This window comes from Sabethes cyaneus, chromosome 3, assembly GCF_943734655.1.
Source record: "Sabethes cyaneus chromosome 3, idSabCyanKW18_F2, whole genome shotgun sequence".
In the NCBI taxonomy this organism is placed as follows: Eukaryota; Metazoa; Arthropoda; class Insecta; order Diptera; family Culicidae; genus Sabethes; species Sabethes cyaneus.
The window spans coordinates 70,421,232-70,442,451 of NC_071355.1; the positions used below are offsets into that span (position 1 = coordinate 70,421,232).

Below are 21,220 nucleotides of genomic sequence, written 5' to 3' on the forward strand. Positions count from 1 at the left end.
CGATTTGTGATTCTGTCTGGTTGGGTGATCTCCAGGTGTACCAATGGTAGAGGCTCTGCTGGAAGAAGGTACTACGTATGGCCGTGTTCTTGGGGGCGGCGAAGTCGACAAGTCTTAGGTCGTTTTCGTTCGTTTGCGGGTGTGCGCTGAACCGTCCAATCACCGGTTTGCATTCCTTTTCCTGACCAACCTGAGCATTACATTCCCCGATGACAATATTGACATCATGTCTTGGGCAGCGGTCGTATTCACGCTCCAACTGCGTGTAAAATTCGTCTTTGTCATCTTTGGTACTTCCGAGGTGAGGGCTGTACACGTTAGTTATGCTAATATTAAAGTACCGACCCTTGATTCTTAATCTGCACATTCGGGGGCTTAAAAACACCTGTAACTGAAATACAGTGGTAACCCGATTTTGTCACTCCCCGATTTTATCACTCCCCGATTTTGTCACCCCCGATTTTGTCACGTTTTTGACCCGATTTTGTCACCCCCGATTTTGTCACGTTTTTTACCCGATTTTGTCACGTTTTTGATTTATCAAAAGCTTAGTTTGAAAATCATTTTGAAACATGTCAAATGTGTTAAAACACTGTGAAAAGAACTGTGTTGATTATCGTGGAGTTTTCACAAAAGTTGTTTCTTATCTCCACAACTATAATAGCTAGAAGGTCACTTTCTTTGACAAAGTTCTTTATAATCATCTTCTCAAAAATTTTGTAGAACATTGTTTTGCTCTATCTCTTACTGCTTGAAAAATAAATTTTCTATCTTACTTTTAGGGGGGTTAATCAAAGAATCGTTTATACCAAAAGAAAGAGCTTTTTACGCTATGAAATTTCTATGAACATAGTTAACCACTATAATCAACCATTTCGGCGCAATTAAAAAACGCGTGTTTTCATACCTGGGGGGGAACAGGTGACAAATGTCCACAGAGAGGTAGATGGAAGTGCGAAATGTCCTAAAAGTGATCAGAATGAAATATATGTAGTTCGTTCTAAGTTATCTGCAAAAAAATAGAAATTGAAAAAATATCCGATTTTGTCACTGTTCCGTTTTTGTCACCCCTAAATTCATCATGGGGGTGACAAAATCGGGTCATTACTGTATCTGTTTTAGGAATTTCCATTTCATTTCAATTTCCACTATTGCATAGAAAATCGGTCGTAAAAAAGCGGACGTTAATTCAAATATTGGAGGTAAAACGAGAGGACGTTAATTTAAACTTTGGACGTAAAAAATGTGACGTAAAACGAAATCACGTAAAATGAATGGACGTAAAACGAGATTCCAGTGTATAAATAACGTATGGAAACATAGGGTAAGCATCACATTATTGATGTTTAAATAGAATCCACGCCTGATATTGTTCGAACAACTTCACTTCATTTCAAGTCGATTATATGTTTATGTTTACATTTTACCCCCAAAACTTCCCGTAAGAGAAAATCCTACGTCAGAAACAAATTATTGTCACAGACATCACACATCGGAAGCAAAGTTCAATTTCACTGGCACCACTGGCAACCGTCGTCTATATTCACAACTAGTTTCTCCCTCGGTTGGTTGCGAACAACCCTCTATTTCCCCCATGCTCCATACCCACCCACTGACAAACACGACACTATATGCGCACCGCGCGCGCTCTCTCTCTCTCACTCGCTCTCTCACTGACTCGCATATTCACTCTTTCTCCGCTGGTGCAATGCTTTTCCACCCAACTCGGGCCCACCCCATTCCCGTCGTGGGGGCAGCAGCAGCTTTCTTGTTTCATTCGTTCGCACTCGGACGACGGAGGTTTCATCCAAACCGTATCGTGTATGTATATATGTGTGTGTGTGGGTTGGTAAATGTGTTTTTATCGATCAAAATTTATAAAAAAGAACCTAAATTTGGTTTATTTTTAAATTTCTCTCCGACGATGATTCGCGGGAGCGGAGAGTGACCGACCGATCGTGGCCAACAGGACCCGCTGCAGTATGTAACGGTCAATTAACTGGACTTACGTGATTGAAAGTTTCAATTTGAAACCCTGTGTGGTGACCACGACGACAATGATGAATAAACGAGAGCTACTGGTGCAGCAGCTGGTCGGTCGGTCGGTGGGACCCCGCGGTTCGGACCACGGAAGGCAAAACACACCACACGAGCGTTGATGACGATGACGGCAATAGTAAAGTGCTGCAGTTTTCCACGGAACACACTTCCGCCGATCGAACGAGAAATATTTATTCCACTTCCGTAGCCCAAGGCTTCGACAGACACAGATGCCACACTTTCACGGAGTTCTTCGCGTTAGTCGTCGCGCAATCCACAGAATGCTATTCGCGCTATCCGTCGCCTTCTTCGTCACACACTTTGTTTTCTTCCAGATTATGTTTGCACTGTATTATGATTGCTTTGATTTTTTTCGTATTTTGACAGATCTTTTTCGCAACTCGACCGATTATTATTTCACCAATTTTTCACTATTGCTAGAAACACATCGCACATTTTTTTTGTGTGGCCCGTTTCACTGTGGCTCTGACTATACCATATTTTTCACTTCAGCAACTTCGAAGGCTCTTTTGCCTCGTTCACTTCACTGTACTCTGTACTCTGCTTACTGCTTCGGCCGTTCGTTCGTTCATTGGATCGCTGCTTCTACTGCTGTGTTGGGTAACGTCGGTTATCGGATCGATGAATAACGTCGATTACGACCACTTGGACACCCTGGGGTGGCCTGCCAACGTTGGAACACCGTTGGGCGGACCCACGGGAATCGATTGCACACTAATTAAATTACACCAACCGCGCTGAAACACTGAAAAATTTCGAAAAATTTCCAACCTTTTCGCCTTCGCCGTCAGTCAGTCAGGCAATGGTACAACCAGCGAACTCGCTATTGAAGAGAACATCATACTCTACACTCTATACCTCCTAACAACACGACACACAGAGGCCGGCATATTACACAGAGTACATTTCCCACCGAGGAGGCACACAAACACACGCTTCACTGCTATTTACCTCACAAACACCAGTTTACGGACGCTATATCACACTAACACTAGCAAATCGCTTGCCATCAGCATTCTACACGCCATCATCAGCAGCACAGGCGGAGAACTCGAGAAGAAGTATTTTCATTATTTATTATGTTCTCCACACTCCCATTCCACATGGCCAGCAATCCCAACCAAGCGACCGACCGATTCTCTACTACTGTACTGTGCACTCGTTCGTCCGGTGTCCTATCCGATCCGTCCAACTGAACCTATCTTTCTTCTCCTTCTCCTCCGGCACAAGCACACACGCACACTCGCTTCCACCGCTCATTCATCCAAAAGCAGTTGTGGATAATATGCTCTAGCAGCGTTCCCAGCACAGCGCACCGCACGACGGTACACGATCGAAATGAGGCAAGCAAAAGTAGCAGAGAACCTCTATTCCTCCATTCCAACAACAACAACAACAGCAGCAGCAATAACAACAAATCCAACCAACAACAACAACACAGTCTCATGCGAACGAGAATACACACCTCACAAGACACTACCCCCGCACACAGGCATACTTCTCAACCAACCGCGTCGTACTCGTCGTCGTCGCCAGTCGCTACCATCATCGAGAGGATACCGCACTCCGCCGCACCACTCTGCCCAACACTATCAGGCGCTGCTCGCTCGCTACCACGCGATGACGGTCGTCGTTCGATCGAAATCGGCCAACCACGAGTTGGTGCGCTGTTGTGCTCTCTCTGCTGTCGGGTGTCGTGTACGTATGCACGGTACGCTTTACGCACGCAGCGAACGACGAACGAAATGGGCGACGAGTTGCCAGTTTGCTGGCCTATAACTAAAACGTGAACTTTGGTTAAATTTCTAACAGAGAAACCTAAAATTGTTAGTTTTACATTAGGTATGGTATTTCATTTTAGTAAACACTTTTTTTAATTTGAAATTCCATTTGGAAGAAGTTCCAATTTGTTGTATGAAGAAATAATATAAAATCGGTTAACTATTTATATTTATTCTTTGTCTGAGCTGAAACAATTGAACTATATGTACACTGTATGTACATGTATTCAACTCATAGGTAAATGTATGAAAAGTCAATTATTTTTAAAGGTAAATGTATGCGTCAGTTGGTACTTTTATAAAATTTCAATGGAATAACAACCAGTAACTGCTTGGACAAACACAAAACTGTTTATTCAGGAAAATAACAATAGATAAAAAAATCATACATTCTTAAAACAGTTCCGACCGGCTGTGAAATGTAGCAACAAGAGCAATCATGGATTTTGATCGTAGGCTACCTAATAATAATTAATGGGTATGAGCTATGATTTTATTGTACAGTAGGATTTTGAATTTGGCAACAAATACGTGTCGCCTATGTTGCCAAAATCGAAATCGTGCCAAAATCGAGACCCTTTTTCGATATGAAAAAATTTAATGCAAATATGCTTTAAAAATTGACTAAATATCATTAATCAACGATTGCAACCATTTTATGTTTAAAAAGTCCGCCAAGAGCTATCCGTCCGGTGCAAATAAGTTATTAACACCCTGCGGTAAGACGTAGTCCTACGGCAATAAAAATATTGTTCGAAACCACATAACTTTTTTTCATGATTTTCAACAATCATGTTTTCTCATCAAATCGTCTGTGCGAGAAGATAAAAGCTTCAGGTAAACCAAATTACTCCATAGTAGTCACAATTAGATCAATCTATATGAAAAAAGTCAATAATATACAGTGTAATCTGGGAAAAGTTACTTGAAATGGGATTGGATCGATTGACTTTTATGACCAATCCTAAACGTCATTCAAAAACTTTTACCCCAGAGTCCACTGCCGGTGGAAGCATAACTGTCCCATGTTAATGTTATGTTATTTTCGACATTTTGTTGTCTAACGTTATAATTCGATATGTATTTTTAAAATATGAATCGAAAACTTAGTGTTTAAACTAGAAAAAATTTTGAAGACAATTTGTTCCACTAAAAAAAATGGACGCATATTTGCTGCAAGTATATAAAATATTTACAAGGTGTTTACAAAATTGATTGAAGTTTTTCAACACTTTCTCAAAAAGGGACAAATTATAACATCAAAACTAAATAATTTTAGAAAAATCAGATGTTCTACTTTGAGTGCGATTTTCTCATTTTCTTGTTTTTTAACATGAGACAGATGTTTCCAGCGGCAGTCCACTGCATAAACAATCGCAGTGAAATTTTTATGCAAAATTACATATTGTCGATTTTCTCAAATGATGCTTTCTTTTCATTTAAATTTTTTATCAAATTTTACCAAAATAATAAGAAAATCGACCTTGTCCTTATCCATTTTCGCATTAATTCATTTATAATTTTCCTGTTAAAAATTACAAGGTGAGCAGATCGAACCATTATTTTTAGTATTTTCATTATATTAGTGGTGAAATTTCAACAAAAATTTGTACGATTTGTACGAGCAAATTAGCGCATAAAAACCACCAGGATGGCTTTTTTTTGTATGCCAGAAGGGCATTGGGTTAAAAGGCCACTGCGACAGTCTTAATGATCGTCTTTTGTGGCAGGCCCCGATTGCTGTACACAGTTTACGGATCGCTCATACCCATTGATGGAGTTGAGCGGAATAGTTGTAATCATGTGCCCCAATTCGGTACTACATGGTTTATAAAGCCAATGACCGTTTTGGGATTTAGGCTCCATACCTGATATGGAGTAAGAAGGAAACTTCCTAAGAAGTTGTGCCTTGATAATGCAAGAGCTCCGCAATAGCAGAGCAGATGCGCTGAACTTTCAGGTTCAGAGTTACAAAAGCGGCAGGTGTCAGATGATACCTTGCCGATATTCTTTAAATGATAAAGAGCGGGGCTGTGTCCTGTTAGGAGTCCCGTGATCGTGCGTAGTTCACTACGAGTTAAATGGAGTAGTTTTTTAGCTACTGCAGGGTTTGGGTAGATAAACTGTTTAGCTTGTCTACACCCAAAGTAATAAAACTTTGTTTTGGCGGGAGAGTTCCCTCAATGCTGTGCTGCACTCCCAAACTAATTTGGACACGCATTTGGCGGACTTGAGAGCCAGTAGTGCTGCTTGGCTGTCCGTGAAGATACCGATTTTCGCATGCCTGTACTTTCGTTTCAAGCATATTGTCGCACAGATGTATATGGCATATACTTCTGCTTGAAAAACGGTGGGCCACTTTCCTAATGAGATAGTTTCCCTGATGCCGGGTCCGTAGACTCCGGAGCCTATGCAGGCCCCCATTTTTGAACCATCTGTAAAAAACAGATAGTTCCAGATGGAAGATCTGGCCCTCCATTATTCCACATTGAGCGATCTGTTTCAATCACCTCATATGGAACGTCCATATTGGGCCTGGCTTCCATGCAGTCAGAGACTGAAGTTACTAAGGGTGTCAGATTGAATTCCCGAAGTATGCGAAGATGACCGATTTGGTCACCTTCGAGTATGGTTTTACTCCTTTGCAACCGTAGTGCGCCGAGCTCTGCTTCCTTCTTCACATGAAGATGCAAAGGCAGTAAGCATAGCATTGCCTCCATGGCTGCAGTAGGTGTTGTACGCATGGCACTGGTAACTGTAAGACAGGCCAGGCGCTGAACTTTGTTTAGTTTGGCTTGGGCTGTCACCTCATTCACCTCATAACCAAGCTGTGACAGCTTGTGAAGGAGTGCGTCGGCCACCAGTGACCAGAGCAGGGGGGAGAGAACTCCTCCCTGTGGACATCCTTTGATCACCGAAATCGTGACCGACGTATCTCCCAATGATGCTGTAATTTGTCTGCTCGAAAGCATTGCTTGAATCCAGCTCATTGTAGTGTGGTCGATTCTCTTTTGACAGAGAGCCGTATTAATTGACGCAAAGGACGTGTTATCGAAAGCGCCTTCAATATCAAGAAAAGCACAAAGTGCCGTCTCTTGATATTTGAGCGATTTCTCAATTAACGTCACTAAGCAGTGCAGTGCGGTTTCCGTAGATTTACCGTGTTGGTATGCATGTTGATTTACATGTAACGGAGAGTTTTTTAAAAACTCATTGCGGATATAGTTATCCGTGATTTTCTCCATCAGCTTAAGAAGCATTGAAGTCAGACTTATCGGTCTGAAAGCCTTAGGCATGGTTTTGTCTTTTTTGCCAGCCTTAGGTATGAACACAACCCTTACTTTCCGCCAATTCTCTGGGATATACCCCAAAGTGAAACTGGCTCGAAAGAGGGTGATGAGCTCGGACATTATAACACCGTCCGTTTTTTGTAAGACGTCACGTCACAACCAGGACGGCTTAGTCGAATACATAATTTCAAATGGTTATAGATGTATCATTAGAGATCATGAGATCATTATTTTAAAATAAACTATATTATCACAAAAAGTTGACCGATTTCAGCAAATCAACATGCAGAATGGCTCGTCACGGGCTTGTGCAATTGCAGGATTTCTAAAATTGGCTAGAAAGGTGTTCGAAAAAGCCATAATGCCAAGTGAAGTCTGTCGATGACTGCAGTAACATAGATTGCTTCCAGGTCTGACTATCGCCAGATCAAGCAATGAAATACCCTTTATTTCATACCAACAGGATTAACAGATTTACAACGTTTCAGAATATTTTATTCTTCATGTCATTGGTTGAATAAAATATCTACATGGTCGTTTTGTGCTGGTCATTTTACGCTTTAGTGGCTATACATGGATAAAAATCGTGAATCCGTCGTAAAAAAACCTGTGCAACGTAATTCTACGTGAGCGATGTTACAGTTTACTCAGATGCAGTCATGTCTGGAACACAACTCTTCTAATTTTTGAATACTGTTTTCGTTCATAACTCCACTCATTACGCCTGTATATAAAGTTCCATGGAATTAAGGGGATCTTTGAGCCAACTTTCTATGATCATTTGAAAAAATTCCTTGTAGTAAAATTAAACACTCTGTCGATTCAACTAGAGTCAATAGAATCGTTGCACTGGCCCCGTAATTTTCCTGTACTCTAACAGCTGGCTGCGAAGTCTGTCGATAAAGAAAGGTAATGTCTAAAGACGGTATAAACCCATGGCTTTGCTTTGCATTAGACCCCTAAATTGTCCTGTACCGGTTGCGATTCTGAACTCTGAGGCTCGAAATCATCGACGATTGCTGCCAATTGGATAGCTTTTCCAACACTAAGGCAATCAAACAATTCTGTTTTTATATGAATTATATTTTATATGTTCTACCCCCCTCCCCTATGGCCAGCTGCCACGTAGCCAGAGGTGGGACCCTATTTCGACTCCAACTGTTTTAAATGTATATTTTTTCGTTTAGAACTATAATTCAATAAATGGTCGGTGTTAAATCAGACCGGACAAAGTCGCAAAATTTTAAAATTTGAATTAATGACAGCAAACAATCACGAATTTTCTAAGCTACAGTTTACTCTGATCAGACTACATAAAAGTTGCAAACAGCCAGAGTTATGAAATGAATTTCAAACGATTAATAGTTGTAACCCATACAGAGCAGCAAACTTTGAATCCGTTTTTCATGAAATCAGAGTTTTGTCACTTGGTTCAGTGTGACTTAACACTGACCAAATGTATTACAATATATTGTAGCTTAAAGCGACAAAATATGTAAATACATACAAGTCGCTTTTTACGCGAAGGATACGTCCCGCGTAAATCAAAACTGCGTAAATTCCAAAAATCGCGTAAAAAAACCACGTAAATTCCGAAAACTGCGTAAAAAAACCGCGTAAATTCCGAAAACCGCGTAAATTCCAAAATTCGCGTAAAAAACTTTGTGGATTTCAACACTACGCGAAAAAATAGACGTTTTGAGCACATCCGCGTAAATTCCGAAAATCGCGTAAAAAAACTACGTAAATTCCGAAAACAGCGTAAAAAAAACACGTAAATTCCGAAAACCGCGTAAAAATAGTCGTGTTAAAAACCGCGTAAAAAGCGACTTCGGTGTAAAATAATTGAAGTCGAAATACGGCCTCCGGGAAAACTAGCTAAGTAGCTTCCTACGGTTCCGTAGAACAAGACGCGAGGGAATTGCTTAAGCCGTTTCCTTTAAGATTATCACGATACCCATACCGGCTTTGAGAAAACCTGGTTCCGTAAAAAACGGCTTTAAAGCTCAAAGTGTTAATCATCTCTTGAAATAAATCGATAAAAAAATGATTTTTTAGAATTGAAAAACTTCTATGCCACCTTAAGCATGAATTTACCTTTCCTGATTTTTTTTTATTAACGACCCTTTAAATAGATTTATTCATTCAGGACCGCCCTGAATTTATTAAATAGAATCTATACCTACAGAAATGAATTTCTGTCTGTATAATCCTTATAGACTCGCAAACTAATAAGCCAATCGATGTGAAAATTAAAGTAAGAGTAAGCTGGAGCTGGAAGAGTAAGCTCCTATACAAATGAAACACACATTTGTTCATAACTCGAGTACTAATCAAGTAAATAGAACCATGTGGTGGTTTCTGAAGGCAGGATCTTTTTCTATGGTGGTTCGAGACCATTCAATCCACTGAAAGCGGTGGCTCCCATACAAATGAAACATAGATTTCTGCATAACTCGTGAACTGTTCAAGCAAGTGGAACCAAATTTCGCATGTGGAGGTTTTTGAAGGCGAGATACGTTTCTATGGTGGTTCGCAAGTGCCTCCTCTGGAAGGGGGGCCCTCATTCAAATGAAACATAAATTGCAACCAAACATGAAAATTATCCAGGCAACTAAAACAAATGACAAGCATGTTCTGATAGAAGTTTAAATCCTTTCTTAGACAAACAAGGGCGATGGTTGAGCTACTCTTAGTGATACATTATACATTGTAAACATTGCAGTAGAAAATACCGTGACCTGTCAAAATTTATGGTAGTTTTTGTTGCAGTTCAATTTAACAACTGCAGGATACTAAAAAATAAAAAATCACCATATTTTCCAGTGGTCATCTAAGCATTCCATCACAGTATAAACTTCTCAAAAAAGTAGAAAATTTAATTTATACTTTAAGTACATACGAAATTTATAATTTACGTCATTTAACTCAGTTTGTGATAATCTGGGAATCAAAAATCACGAATGCACAAGAGGCAAAGATATTTTCCCTACTTCAAAATATTGCGACAATGTATGACGAAAGTTTGTCACTATTGCATGAAAGTTAGGACAAAGACAAGTTATCGAAGCTGTTTATCGTGGATACAGATGTTTCATTACAACTATGTTGTTGCCTGCGAAAAAGACACATTACTGTATGCAATACGTATTGTACGCAACAAAAGCAATCCTAATGTTACACTGTGTCGACAGCGGCAGTGTTTGGTAGTTACCAAGGTAACGTTGGTAACTTTTGTACGCCAGACTTTAGGCCAAAGCAAGCTGGCCTTGACGACAAAGACATATTTTATTGTATACCTGCATCATCAACAACAAGCGCTTGTGAGAGCAAGTGTGTATCAAAATATATTCTCATCAAAAGTTGTCCAGCTTGCTGGTGTGAAGGGACATTCATTTGTCCTATTATTTTGCTATCGTGATACATTCTGATTGCTACACAGGTTTGTTTCATAGGCAGAGGATAACTGGTTTATCGCTCTTCATTTTTGTCGGTTATTTTTGCGTATGAACAATGATATTTTGATTTCCTGGTGGTAATACGAAGCAAATCGCAAATCATCGCAGTTTTTGAATAAATGATCATGATTCATGTTTTTATAGCTGCTTCCATAGATTACAATATACTCTAGAATTGAGTTACTTATTTCATTTATTTTATATCGTTTAGTAAAAGACTATCAACTTCCAAAAATAACAAAGAAAACAAAGATGTTTTTAGAGAATCAGTACGGATAATAAAGAACTAAACTTTCATTTCTCTATTACGAAGTGTAGACATTTGGGACACGGGTGGCTAGCTGGCAACACTGCCCTTGAAGCAATTATCATCTTCGCTCACAAAATAAAACTCGGCTCGGATTGATGGAATCGGTGCTACCAGCCAACCAGCGCCAGCAGCACACTAATCGTCCAATTTCACAAACCTTGCATGCCTCAAGGAGTGCTGCTCTGCGCTGCTAGCGAGTTTCGTTGGTTGGCCGAATGGCAGACTATGTCGAATTCGAAAATGAAAATAACAAGCGGGCGGCCACTATCGCTGGTAAGCGGGAGACGACTACGATGCAACACACACACCGTCGTACATCGGGTTGATCGAATCAATCCTCCACAGCTTAGAGAGGCAACAATAGGGGAAGATCGGCGCGGTGACATGGGGCAAATTAGATTGCCATCGTATGCCAGCTTTCAGGGCAGTCAAATTCACCATCGATAACCAGCGCAGGCAGCTCCTCCAAGACTCCCGACGGAGGCGACTCTCGCAGGAGATCGAACAAGGGGACCTTGCCTGCTGAAGAGGACTAACGAACAAACTAGGAACGGGGTTCGATTGATTGCGCGCTGTATGTCGTAATAAAAATGCTTACTTTACTCCATATCGAACCGCCGATTCGGACACCGGGTGTGAAAAGCGGAACGCCGCGCCAGAACCATTCGCATCGCAGCGGAGCGGCTAAACATTGTTCCAAAGAAGCGTTTCAGCAGTACACAAGAAAAAGTGCTTCGCTCGAATTGTAGGAGGGAGGCGACGGCCGGCAGATTGCAGAAGGATAGCGAGCGCAAGCGAACGAGCGTATCGCGCGAATGCTCGATAGGTTTGCGCGTCGAAGGCGGAATGATAAAGAGGTACGGTTCAAATGTTGATGAGATATGGGTGATTGGTTGCACACTGATAGGGTTCGACACCGATTAAAGCCATTTGTTCGTGGTTTGCTGGCTTGATAATCCCGTATCAGACATCCGCCTGGCGGCAGCTAATTAATGGAAAATTGGAAATATTCCTAAATCATGTTGGGACCTGACCTTAGGAAATCAGTAATATTTGTAAAGTTTACTGAACTGGAATAGTCTTTTTTTGCGAAAATAAAATCAATGCCAACAAAACAAGTGGTAAAAAATTCCATTGGGTTAAGAGTTTCACGAGGTAAGTTTTATATAGTCTACTAGCTGACGATTTAAGTGCTAATCACTTCGGCTCAACTCTCTAACCGCACGAGCAAAATGTGCAATATCGCTACGATTTCATCGACGCCAGCCAAGCCAGTAGCAGCGATCGGCGGAGCCAGGCCATGACAGCAATATACGAGACTCGAAAGCGACCGTGTCAGAAAGTGCTATGCACACATAACATATTTTGCGTTGAATGCCAAGCCGTAACCCTCTACGTTATAGCAGCACTGCCAGTTATTCGAGTTTATTATACAGAGAGCCATACACTGAACCCCTGATATATTGCACAGCCCTAGCTGTTTCCACCGTACAGCGATCGGAAAACAGGCGGCGAAGAAAAAAAAAATGAAATAAAAATAACAAGCCAAAGCGAACTCACAGCACTCGATCCGCAGGCAGGCCATACATGACATTACGTATATACCTATTATTAATACGAGCTTGCTGCTGTCAGAGTCAGAGAAAAGAAGCAGAAACAGCACATCAGGAAAAACCGTCCATCCGTTCCTCAAATCGAACTGAACGACGTCGTTGACGACGACGACGACGGCGACGAACGCATACACATAGGGTAAAACAACAAAATATAATCTCTTGTTTGTTCGGTCCGTTGGACCGTTTCTTCGCTACGAACGACGTTCAAATTCCCCTCGCTGTACACACAGTGCGGCTCTATACTATACAGCAAGATAGTGACGCTACTGCCAGCTCAGCTTATTCTGTCAGTGTTGCCAAATCGATGACAATATTCACATTGATCCATCGCTGACCACGAAAATTAATTATCATTCAATATTAACAAAATTTCATGTTAGTGTCAGTAAACTCTAGGTAAATAGATAATTTCCAATAAATTATTAGGGTAAGGAACGGATTAATCAGGGATCGCCTATTCTAATCGGTTGAACATATATGAGCTAAAATGCAATGTTTTGTTCATATTTTTAGAATCTCTTGATAACAACGTCTTGAAATTGATACAGGCACAGTTAACTCTGTTTTCGACAAGATCAGTTAAAAATTGTTTTCAAAAAACTTGCATTTTTCAGCTCCATCTCCATCTCGCTACTTTGAGCATTGATTACAGCATTTCTAAAAATCAAGCTTCCAGTTTTAACATACCATATTGTAGTAGAAATGTGAGCGTTTGCGTCATTTAATGCCATGATCAAAAGCTTATAACAGTGATAATTTAGGACAAATCAGTAGAATTCAGGACTGCTTCTTAAGAAAGCACTTTGGGAATTAAAATGCGTATGGGTTCTTTAAAATTAGTTCCAACGCTTCAATTTTCAATGTAAAATATCAGAAGTTCGGCTTAATGATAGTGACTTTCAGTGGTAACAGCTTAAAGATTGGTTTGCTGATATTCCCCCACTTACTCAACCCATGACTTATAACAACTAGACTGACTAGACTGCTTCAAATAGGTTCCTTAATCAATCATATATTTTTTAAGCATTCTCAATTGAAAAAATTCAACCAATTTTTACTGCTGAACATACCTACTTTTAACTGCAATTTCGAAGATATGAAGTGATGGAGTTTCCTCGTTTCAACCTTTCAACAGGTTTGTGTTTTTTTATGTCTTCTAAAACCAAGGCCATTACTATGTCCCGAAAGTAAACCGTATTGGGAGTGTGCTGAACCGTCCCCTTTTTTGGATGACTGTTTGTATGAATATCACGTTAAAGCCCGTTCATACCAAAGGCTGAACATAATGTTAAACTTGTTACTCACTTACATTATAAAACACAGGTCAATGATTCTCTCTATGATCATGCCTAATACATAAAAAAAGAGAACTACATTTAAAAATTTGCGATTCTTCGATTCGTTCCATCGCTAAACTATTTAGTTTGCCAATATCCATTGTTGAGATGTGCTTATGCATAAAGTGCCTTACTATGGAAAGAAAGGTAGGAAGTGATGATGATCATGGACGAAGCAATTCAAAGAAGAAAAGAATTCTTAAAACTGTTGAATCAAATCCCAAGATATCAACAAGGGCAGTCTTAAAATAAACGCAAACGCCAAGATATTGTAGAAAAAGTAAAAACTCATGCTGAATTAAAATCATTTAAAGCTTAAACTTATTAGGATCGAAACGTAAAACAACAAACGTTACTAAAAACACGTTGTTTTGGAAGCGGTACAAACCACATCTTACAAAATATCAGTGCATTGTGATGGATAAAAAAGCGCATTACTTCAACATTTTTAAGTATCTTGCGGAACAGTAATTTTACACTGCAACTAGTCCAGCAGGCTTCATTCTCGGTTTTTTGCTCTGTAGATGCTCATTTGACTATAGTGCCTTAACTAAACAGAATTCGAAAAAGTAGTGTAAAGGGCAATTGTAGAGCAAATTATTATCTACGTTATTATTGAAAAAAGTATATTGTCAATTGCAAGGAAAATTGTACCATCCAAAGTGCGATATCATTCATAAAACTGCTATTTTGCACTTTCGGTAAATCGTTTCGGTATCTTCTGCGCACTTTTTCGTTATCTTCCAAGCAATAAGTGCGCCACTTTTATGAGCGATATCGCACTTTGGATGGTACAATTTTCCTTGCAATTGACTTTCGTACTTACGGCGCTATGGCGCTACCCCGTTGGGAGCTAAATGAGTGCTCTTTTTGCTACCAACGGGGCAGCAGCCCCATAGCGCCGTAAATACAAAAGATAGAACTATACTTTCTTCAACAATAATGTAAATGATAATTAGCTCTACAATTGCCCTTTACACTACTTTTTAGAATTTTGTTTAGTTAAGGCGCTGTAGTCAAATGAACATCTACTGAGCAAAAAACCGAGAATGAAGCCTGCTAGTCAGTCGAAGAGATGCCCCTTAACATCTGAAATGAATGTATCAAACTAATTTTTTTGAAAAAAATGTCTTGTCTGGCAAGCAATATGTTCTTGCGGGGTAAAATCTCAAACACTCGTAACAACAGGTACAGTGAATGCAGAGATTTATCGACAAGAGCGTCTGCTGCCTTTCCTCAATCAACTTCTTCTTCTTCTTCAGCAGCATAGAGCCGGGGTGGCTCGTGCTGTTTCAAGCACTCGTCTCCATTCAACTCGGTCTTGGGCCACTCGTCGCCAATTTCCTAGTCGTCTCAGAAGTCGCAAATCGCTTTCGACCTGGTCGAGCCATCGTGCACGTTGGGCCCCCCTGTTCCTGGTGCCGGTGGGGTTGTTGAAGAGGACCGTTTTCGTCGCACTGTCGTCCGGCATCCTTACGACGTGTCCGGCCCACCGTAGCCTGCTAATTTTCGCTAGATGTACGATGGGAGTCTCCCCAAGCAGTGCCTGTAGCTCGTGATTCATACGCCTCCGCCACTCTCCGCTTTCAGTTTGTACTCCGCCAAATATCGTCCGCAGCACTTTCCGCTCAAACACGGCAAGGGCGCGTATGTCCTCCGTAAGCAGCGTCACGGCTTCAAGTCCATAAAGAACTACCGGTCTAATAATGGTTTTGTACATTGTTAGCTTCGTGCGGCGGCGTATGCTTCCTGATCGTAGCGTTTTACGAAGGGCAAAGTAGGCCCGATTTCCCGCTTGGATGCGCCGCTGGATCTCCTTACTAGTGTTGTTGTCCGCGGTCACCAGCGATCCCAAATACACGAACTCTTCTACCACTTCTAGTTCGTCGCCGTCAACGGTTACCGTCCGTGGGAGGCGCACATTTGTTTCCTTTGAGCCTCTTCCTTTCATGTATTTGGTCTTCGACGCATTTATTTTTAGCCCAATTCTCCTAGACTCCGCTTTCAGTCTGGCGTAGATTGCCTCCGCCGTCGCAAAGTTCCTGGCTATGATATCGAAGTCATCTGCAAAGCCTAGAAGTTGGCTACTCTTGGTAAAAATCGTGCCTCTCGTTTCAATGCCCGCTCGTCGGATCACCCCCTCAAGAGCGATGTTGAACAGCATGCAGGATAGACCGTCACCTTGTCTCAACCCTCGTCGCGTCTCGAAGGGACTCGAGAGTGTCCCAGAGATGCGTACGAAACACATCACTCGATCCAATGTAGCTCTGATCAGTCGCGTCAGTTTGTCCGGAAAACCGTATTCGTGCATTATCTGCCATAGCTTGTCTCGATCGACTGTATCGTATGCTGCTTTGAAATCGATAAAGATGTGATGCGTGGGCACGTTGTACTCCCGACATTTCTGCAAGATCTGTCGGATAGTAAACATTTGGTCCGTAGTTGCGCGGGCCCCCATGAAACCCGCCTGATAATTCCCTACGAAACCTTGTGCTATCGGTGACAGCCGGCGTAACAGGATCTGGGAGAGTACCTTGTAGGCGGCGTTTACCAACGTAATACCACGATAGTTGCAGCAGTCTAGCCGATCACCCTTTTTGTAGATGGGACAAACCACTCCTTCCATCCATTCCTCCGGTAGCTTTTCCTCCTCCCAAATCCTCGAAATAACCCAGTGTAGAGCCTTTGCTAGCGTTTCCCCGCCATGTTTATAAAGCTCTGCCGGTAGGCGGTCCTTCCCAGCGGCTTTATTGGTCTTCAGCAACCTGATTTCTCGTTTGACTTCTTGGAGATCAGGTGCTAGGACATCACTATCTTCCATGGGCGCTCCTAGGTTAATTTCCGTTCCGCCTCCTTCTGCGACTTCGCCATTGAGGTGTTCATCGAAGAACTGCTTCCACCTGTCGACCACCTCGCGCTCGTTTGTAATTAGATTCCCTCCCTCGTCCCTACACATGTCAGGTTTCGGTGTGTAGCCCTTCCGAGTTTGGTTCACCTTCTCATAAAACTTGCGCGTGTCATTAGCTCGGAACAGTTGTTCTAATTCTTCACGATCTCTGTCCTCCTTTTGGCGCTTTTTCCTCCTCAGGATCGTGGTCAACTGGTTCCTAGCTCGTCGGTACTTGGCCAGGTTCTCTCTAGTGGCAATACTTAGATAATTTTTCCAAGCGTTTTTTTTCTCCTCCACCGCTTGTTGGCATTCCCCATCAAACCAATCATTTTGTGTACTCCGAGGCTCAATACCTAGTGCCGCGGTAGCGGCCTCTCCGATGGCCGAGCGTATTCTGCCCCAACCGTCTTCGAGGTTTGAAGCACCTAACTCCTCGGAAGAAGGCAGTGTCTCATTCAGTACTCGCGCGTAGTTCTCGGCAGCTTGTGGGTTATCTAGCTGCCTGATGTTCAGCCGAGGAGGGCGGCTTTGACGTGTCCGGTATACGGTGGACAGCTTTGAGCGCACATGTACTGCTACTAGGTAATGGTCAGAATCAATATCCGCACCCCGACGGGAGCGTACGTTCGTGATGTTAGAGAAGAACCGGCCCTCTATGAGAACGTGGTCAATTTGGTTCATTGTACGTTGGTCAGGTGATCTCCAGGTGGCTTTGTGGATATCCTTGCGCGGGAAAAAGGTACTTCGGATCAACATACCTCAATCAACATACAGTGTAACTATTGTTCTGGCCAAATTTTTTCCTTGTTGGAGACCTTAGACCACTGCGACCAGTTATTTGATCTATTGCGATGTGTCCTTTCTAGCTGTATGCCTTTACTTATAAACAGCTACTATGTCGTTTAGTAATATTATTATTAGTAGTATTATTATCACGGAAAAATTAACCCCTTCGATCCCGTTGGCAATTTCCAACAGTAATTGTTATTTTAATTGAAGACATCCTCCCAACATGGTTGGTAATATGTTGAGAATAAATTGTACTACTTTCTGAGGAGAACTAGCCCATATTTCCGAAGGCTTCAACAATCCTTTATCAAGAAATTTGCGCCTTTTATTGAATTATGCCGTGCATTCGCACACTATATGATGAGCACTTTTACACTCTAGATTACAGAAACGACATCTATCATCATTAAGCTTTCCTATTACCTTCAGATAATATTTGCTTGGACATTGACCACCAACCACTCCGCTAAAAGTACTCAAATCTTTGTTTGAAAGATTCAATAGCTTTTGCATGTTTGAGGCAAAGCAAAGCAAAGCCTAGGTGCTACATTCCGTTATCGAAACTTGACCTTCTGTTTTCATACGACAGACTTCGCAGCCAGCTGTTAGAGTACAGGACAATTGCAGGGCCAGTTGCTACGATCCTATTGTCTCTAATAGCCTCTCCCAGCCCCAGCGTGTTTGAGGCATTTGGCTTGATAAACCGTTTTGCATGACGGGCTGATAGAGTATTATTTCAGTTCAATATGACCTGATTCTCTTCCCATTTTTTCAGTTCCATCTTGCACGTACTATTGGATACCCCACAGAAAGGTTCGGGGCCTATAAATTCCATAGCAGATCCAGATCTGGCTCACTCATCTGCTCTTTCACTACCTTCTATACCACAGTGCCCGGGAACCCAAAAGAGGTTTACCCTGTTGTGTGTAGATAGTTGTTGAAGCAGAGCAGTTTTACGTTCACTACGATCTGGTTCATGGATGCAAAATAAATGGTCAAAATCGTATCTTTTCTCCATTAGGTCTTTAGTTTTATTTATTTATTTATTTATTTTTTATTATTATTAATCAACGGGCTCGATTTGGCCCCAATGAGTGTCAGGGTAACATAAAAATAGTCAAGTCGAATTGAGTAAGATTCTATCAAACGTATACAAAGAGATTTTAAAATAACTGTATCTTCGAGGTTTATCTCTCCCGAAAAAAGCGAGTGAAACTGCCCTGTAGTATCCGTCGTGGCAGATGAAAGTCGAATAACGACGATACTTGATTAAAGGCCCGCTGTAGACCGCCGATAGCGCCGTTCATACTGTAGTTAGTGCGACGAGGTGGCAATCTCAACATTGCATTGTTCCGCAACGCTCGTTCCAGCAGCGCGGGGCAGTCAATTCTCCCTTGTAAGCATGGCAATTTTCGTAAGGCGAATCTAAGAAATCGACGCTGAACGGACTCGATTCTTTCAGCGCTGTTGTTGTAGTTAGGGTTCCAAACAGACGAACAGTATTCCAGAACTGATCGCACCAGCGAACAGTATAGCGATTTGAGGCAGTATATATCAGAAAAAATTTTCGCGATCCTAAAGATAAAGCCTAAGGGCCTTGAGGCTTTAGCGACAACATACCAGATATGATGCTTGTACGTTAACTGCGAATCTAAGATAACGCCCAAGTCTTTAATATGCGAAACACGTTCAATTACTGTGCCCTCGAGCGTATAACGAAACAGGATCGGATCTTTCTTACGGGAAAATGTGATTGCTGAGCACTTCTCCGGGTTCACTATCATACAGTTCACGTCGCACCAAGTGGCAAAGGCCTCGAGTTGATTTTGAAGAAAGTGACAGTCGTCAGTCGAGCGGATCCGGATGTACATTTTAAGATCATCTGCATACGAGAGTCGTGGGCCCTTAATGACCAAATTAACGTCGTTGAAATAGAGCAGAAAAATCAGAGGACCTAGATGGCTTCCTTGAGGTATACCTGATGAGGCTGGATAGCTATCGGATCGACAATCTCCAACGGCAACCACCAGCTGTCGGTCAGTGAGATACGACCGAAACCACTGCAAAAGGTTACCGCTAACACCCAGTCTATGCAGTTTGGCAATTGTGATGGCGAGCTTGAAAAATAAGAGGATGAATTTCAAATTCCTTTAAGATACTTAGGTGGCCTTTTAGATCACAACTGAAAAGATCTTTAGTTCGTCTGAGTCTAATTGCGTTTTTACGGCATCTAGTTGAATGACCTGAGATAATGGCAGCAGATTTAATAGAGCTTTCGATTCATCTGTAAAGAAACAGACGGTACCGGATAGAAGAATGGGCCCTCCATTGTTCCATATAGTGCGATATATATAAAATTTTATACTATTCAAACAGATTGGGACTACACATGAGGAGAAAGAAATTGAAATGAAAAATTAGATAAGGGAGGGCCAATAATGCAATGCTTATCAAGAAGTGTATTGTTCCTCTTTACCCAAACTGGGGATCCGCTGAACCAAACCGGGGGAACCATGCTCTATAATGGGAGCCAATTGTAACTGGATTCGAACTGAACTTCTCTCAGGGCCTGGGAGGCCTACCAATATAAATACAAAACGAGTTATACCTAGTTTGTCCAATCTATCTTTTCAGTATATGAAATGGTGGCTTTCCATTATATGATACTTAGAATGAAAACTACCGTTGAATAAACTAGGGAAACAAAAAGAAATGGAGTACATTTAAAAAACCATTAAAATATATGTTCCATTACACGAGAATGGTAAACCTTGATACAGATAATTAATTGTTTCGTTTTGTTAATGCCACTACACATCTAATTTGATGAATGTTTTTTGTAGTATTCATTCTCAGCTTTCCGGTGGTCTTAAAATTAAAATCGGTTGGGGAGATCATGGCGAAAACGGTAATTTTTTGATAAAATCCAACATGTCGCCATTTTCTTCACTTTTTATATAAGCCCTATCTCTCATATTTACAAAACTGTTACGTTTGTAGTTTGTTTTATAGCAAATTTTGGAAATATCCCAATAATTATATGAAAATTGTTAACTTTGCTACAGATAACTGATTGTTTTATTCAGTTAATGCCACCCAATTTTATGAATGTTTCTTTAGTATTTTTCTCAGCCTTCCAATGGTGGTTTTAAAATGAAAATCGGTTGGGATGCTCATCGCGAAAACGGCGATTTATTGATAAAATCTAATATGGCGACCAAATCCAGGATGGCCGCCAACATTTTTTTTACTCCATTTGAAAGCCCTGTTCTTCTTTACAGAACCGGCCAACTTGTTAGTTTTTTCATTCAAATTTATGAAGTTTCACATGATATAAATCTCAAGGTTTGCTGAAAATTCAACTTTTTTTTAAACTGTTAGACCCGTTGGCGAACGAGGAGTGCACTATTTCGAGGTATTAAAAATGTAATTCACATTGTTTAGCCATTTTCAACCAATTAAGTGCAAGGGTTCCAATATTTGAAGACCTCGTGCCAGTAGCGGCCCCGTTTCAACGAGAATTACTCACTTCTCAAGTACATTACTCAAGCATTACTTTCTGTGTAAACAAAGATCACACTAAACAGACGCATAAAAGCGTATAAAAGATCGTCATAAATATGCTGCTATAACATTGCAGGATATTTTATCTATCCAACGACATATTAATAGTAATGTTTCGTTTAGT

At 41.2% G+C, this 21,220-nt stretch overlaps 1 protein-coding gene across 8 annotated transcripts in view; it reads right to left on the reverse strand.

Annotated features, from left to right (window-relative positions):
• The window catches only part of LOC128744311 (trithorax group protein osa), a 392,421-nt gene that overhangs the window by 124,849 nt on the left and 246,352 nt on the right, over positions 1-21,220 (reverse strand). Inside the window, exon 1 of one of the 8 annotated variants that reach the window (XM_053841200.1) lies at positions 2,010-3,393. The exons of the other annotated variants lie outside the window; for them this stretch is intronic. The gene's annotated coding sequence lies outside the window, so the exon portion shown is untranslated. Of the gene's footprint in view, positions 1-2,009; positions 3,394-21,220 lie in introns of those variants that run through there. 8 annotated transcript variants of the gene reach the window in all.